Genomic DNA, 5,122 nt, shown 5'->3' with positions numbered 1-5,122 from the left:
CTCTTTTTTCCAGTTTCCTGGTTCCTTCGTGTTTTTGGATTCTCCTCGTGGCCTGACCCGGATCCCTCGGCCTGTCAGGTATCCCTCGTGCCTCTTTGCCTCCAGTTGCCAGCCTTCCTCGTTTCCCCTTGGACTCTTGTTGGACTTTCCCCTGCTGCTCTCTCCCTGGACTGAAGGACCAGCTCACCTCCTTCGGGTTTGGACTGTAAGGACAAAACGCTCTTTAAACAAACCACTCTGGTCTACCCCGTTGAACAAACATTAACCTGTCGTCCCTCTTTCCAGGAGCCGCTGAGAAGCAGCGTGTGGACTTTAATAGCACTGTACATAATAAACACTGTTCTTTTGTACTTCCCCTGTGTCTGCCTCGTTCTGGGTCTCATAACATCTGGGTTCCCCGCGCAATCGTAACAGAAATGCTCCAGCCAGAAAAGACCCAGAATGAGACCAAGAGCGTGCAGTCAACTCCCGGTTCCACGGAGGAACGGATCGACAGGTTGGACAAGATTCTATATCATGTGCTGACTCACCAAACTACGGTCCAGTCCAACCTTCAGGAGCTCGGAGGTATGATTAAATCCCTTAAACATCAACTGCAAGCTTCTGCCTCCTCAGCTCCAGTCGCTCCGCCAGTCCCCGTGACTCCTGATCCCACTCCTCCTGTTCAACAAATATTCGTTAAACCATCTGAGTTCTTCATCGGAGACCCTGACCAATGTGGCGGCTTCTTGCTGCAGTGCAGACTCGCCTTCGAGGGGGCTCCTTCTCAGTTCTCCTCGGACGCAGCCAAGATCACCTTCTTCGTAAGCCAGCTCAAAGGTAACGCTCTCCGGTGGGCTCACTCGTTCCTTCTGAGCCATGATAATCCTCCTGCTTCCTATGAACTAATTCTACGTGAGTTTCGTAGGATTTTTGATCGTCCCCTGCAGAAGTCAAACGCCGCCAAGCGTTTGTTGAATTTACGACAGGGCCGTTGTAATACCTCGGAGTTCGCTCTGGAGTTTCGGATCCTTGCTGCCCAAACAGGATTGGACGAACCAGCCCTCCAAGGTATTTTCCTAAACGCTCTGTCTGATTTTCTCAAAGACCAGATGGCCACGCGAGACGAACCCGAGACTTTCGACAAGCTAATAGACCTTGCCATCTCCATCGATGACCGTTTCCGGGAGAGAAGGAGAGAGGCAAACTACAATTCCCATCGACCCTCAACTTCCAGGTTTCCGGCTTCTCCAGGTGAGCCCAAGTTTGCACCTTCGCACTACGTTTCCCATAATCCTCCCACTTCCGGGTTCACGGCCCCTTGCCATGAGTCCGCTTCGCCCAAACAACCCCCTTTGAACTACAACTCCCAGCCTTCCTTGCTTCCTGGTTTCAACCAATCATCTTCTTTTCCCCCATAGGATCGCTCCCCCGAGCCTATGCAGGTGGAGCGTGCACGGCTGACTCCTGCAGAGAGACAGCAGCGTGTATCTGCCCGTCTCTGCATTTATTGTGGTAATCCCGGTCATTTTCTGCCCCACTGCCCGTTTCGAGGTAAACGAGAACTTCCACCAGTAAAGCGGGAGTTACTGGTGGGAATGTCTGCGTTAACCTCCCCATTCAAACTATTACTTCCCATGGTCATTCAGACACCTGATCATCGCTTTTCGTTTTCTGCTCTCATCGACTCGGGTGCTGAACAAAACCTGATCAGCGCCGACTTAAATAAGAAATATTCTTTGCCCACTCACGAGATTCCTTCGATTTCTGTCGCCGGCTTAACCGGAGACGCTTTGACTCGTATAAATCTTAAGAGAACCGATTTGCATGTCATAATCTCAGGAAATCATCATGAGATGACTGATTTCTTTGTGTTTAATTCTCATACGCCCCAAGTAATTTTAGGTTTCCCCTGGCTTCGAAACCATAACCCAGTTATTAACTGGGAGCGTGGCTGCGTCGACAAATGGAGCGACAAGTGTCTCAGCAACTGTCTGCGCTCCGCCATTAAAGAGTTCCCTCGGACCGCGCCTCCTCTAGAGGAGATCGACCTCACCTCAGTTCCTGCTGAATACCGCGACCTGGCGGCCGTCTTCAGCAAGCAACGCGCCTTGTCTCTTCCTCTTCACCGTCCCTATGACTGCTCGATTGACTTGTTACCTGGCGCCCCCTTGCCGTCATTTAGACTTTACAACCTTTCTGGTCCTGAAAGGGAATCTATGTCCAATTATATTAACGAGTCTCTTGCCTCAGGCATTATTAGACCCTTGACCTCCCCTGTGGGAGCCGTTTTTTTCTTCGTTTCCAAAAAAGATAAATCACTCCGGCCATGTATTGACTATCGCGGTTTAAACAGTATAACTATTAAAAATAAATATCCTCTTCCCCTCATTGATTCTTTACAGGAACAGTTACAGTCGGCCTCTTGTTTTTTCAAACTCGATCTACGAAACAATTACCACCTTGTCCGTATTAAAGAGGGCGACGAGTGGAAAACAGCTTTTTGCACCCCCTTGGGCCATTTCGAGTACTTAGTTATGCCTTTTGGGTTGACCAATGACCCGCTGTTTTTCAGGCGCTCGTCAATGATGTCCTGCGTGATTTCATTGGTAAGTTTGTTTTCGTTTACCTCGATGACATCCTTATTTATTCCCGCGACCCCTCTCAACACACGGCCCACGTTCGCACGGTTCTTCAGCGGCTGCTGGAGAACTAGTTATTTGTTAAAGCAGAGAAGTGTGAGTTTAACACATCCACTGTCTCGTTTTTAGGTTTCATTTTTGAGGGAGGTCGTTGCCGAACCGATCCCGAGAAGACCAGGGCGGTTGTCGACTGGCCAACCCCCGAGTCCAGGAAGCAGTTACAACGCTTCCTGGGCTTCGCAAATTTCTATCTGCGATTTATTAAAGATTACAGTCGTGTCGCCGCCCCCCTGTCTCAGCTCACTTCAACAGTCCGAGCCTTTCACTGGACCCCAGAGGCTGAGACCGCCTTTACGAGACTCAAGTCTCTCTTTTCCTCCGCGCCCATCCTTTGCCACCCAGACCCTAAGCACCAGTTCATCTTGGAGGTGGACGCCTCTGACACTGGGGTAGGGGCGGTCCTTTCCCAGTGATCTCCTCTGGACAATAAGGTCCATCCCTGCGCCTTCTTCTCTCGGCCTCTCTCCCAAGCAGAACGCAACTACGACGTGGGCAACCGCGAGCTGTTGGCAGTCAAGCTCGCATTAGAGGAATGGCGGCACTGGTTAGAAGGAACTGAGACCCCTTTTTTGATTTGGACAGACCATAAGAATTTAATTTACCTGAGGAACGCCAAGCGTCTGACCCCTGTCAGGCCCGTTGGTCGCTTTTCTTTAATTGATTTAATTTTGTCCTGACTTTTTGCCCGGGCTCCAAGAACATTAAGCCTGATGCCCTGTCTAGGCAGTTTGCTCCTCCTGATTCGCCCGAGGTCTCTAACCCTATTATTCCTTCCTCATGTATCGTTGGCTCCCTCTCTTGGCCCATCACCGCCACCGTTCAACAGGCCCTCCTCGCTGACCCTGATCAAGGTGGTAGTCCCCCCGGCACCCTCTTTGTTCCCTCCAGCGTGCGGTCCCAGGTGCTCCAGTGGCTCCATTCCAACAAACTTTCTTGTCATCTTGGAGTCAACCGCATGCTTTCCCTCACCAAGACCCATTTCTGGTGGCCCTCCATGACCAAAGATGTCAAGGACTTCGTTTCCGCTTGCCCTGTCTGTGCCAGGAACAAGTCGGGAACTCAACCTCCGGCTGGTCCCCTGCTCCCCCTCCCGACCCCTAGTCGCCCTTGGTCCCACATCGCCCTCGACTTTGTGACCGGTCTTCCCCCATCTGACGGCAACGCCACCATCCTCACGGTAGTTGACCGTTTTTCGAAGGCCGCTCATTTTGTCCCCCTCCCTAAGCTCCCCTCTGCCCTTGAAACTGCCCATCTACTCACCCTCCATGTGTTTCGGCTCCATGGGATCCCCTCGGACATCGTCTCTGACCGAGGTCCGCAGTTCATTTCGCAGGTCTGGCACTCCTTTTGCAAGTCGCTCGGGGCATCCGTTAGCCTCAACTCTGATTACCATCCTCAGGCTAACGGACAAGCTGAGCGCTGCAATCAGGAGCTGGAGTCCACCCTGCGTTGCCTGGTCGAGTCGAACCCATCATCCTGGAGCCAGCACTTGGTTTGGGTGGAGTATGCCCACAACTCCCTCCGCTCCTCTGCCACCGGCATGTCCCCTTTTGAGGCTTCCCTCGGCTACCTTCCTCCCCTGTTCCCCGATTCTGAGTCCGACTGTCCGGTCCCATCCATCCAGCATCATTTTTGGCGTTGCCGTCGCATCTGGCGCCAGGCCAAGGCAGCCCTCCTTAGGACCGCAGCCCAGGCTAAACGGTTTGTTGACCGCCACCGTTCAGAGATGCCCGCCTACCAGGTCGGCCAACAGGTTTGGTTGTCCACTAGGGACATCAAACTGTGGGCCCCCCCCGTAAACTGGCCCCCCGCTTCATTGGTCCCTTCCCCATCACCCGTATCATCAATCCTTCTGCGGTCCGCCTCCAACTCCACAGGGACATGAGGATTCACCTCACCTTTCATGTCTCGCAGGTAAAGCCTGTTTCCCTCAGTCCTTTGTGTCCCCGTCTGACCTGCCTCCGCCACCCCGCCTGGTCGACAGCCACCCTGCATTCACCGTCTGTTCCATCTTGGACGTGCAACGCAGGGGTAGGGGTTTCTAATACCTGGTCGATTGGGAGGGGTACTGTCCTGAGGAGAGGTCATGGATACCCAGGTCCTTCATCCTCGACCCCAGTCTCATCTCCAGGTTCTTCAGAGACCACCCCGAGAAGCACCTCAGGTCGCCTGGAGGCGATTCTTGAGGGGGGGTACTGTAAGGGTCCCACTGCCTGCAGCCTGCCTTGCTGATGGCCGCTGATTACCAACACCTGGCGGCCATCAGCCTGATGAGCCTCTCCATCTACTTAAGGCTGCAGTCCGGTGTGACTCAATGCTGGAGCATATCACCTCTCATGGTATAGTACTGTTGAGCTAGAAATGTCAAGGTGAAAAGAATTTGTTCGCCTTTTGCTCTTTTTTCCAGTTTCCTGGTTCCTTCGTGTTTTTGGATTCTCCTC

The sequence above is a fragment of the Nematolebias whitei genome, chromosome 11, assembly GCF_014905685.2.
Source record: "Nematolebias whitei isolate Nwh7 chromosome 11, NemWhi1, whole genome shotgun sequence".
NCBI classification, from domain to species: Eukaryota; Metazoa; Chordata; class Actinopteri; order Cyprinodontiformes; family Rivulidae; genus Nematolebias; species Nematolebias whitei.
The sequence above is the reverse complement of the archived record's forward strand: the minus strand, read 5'-3'. Positions refer to the sequence as shown.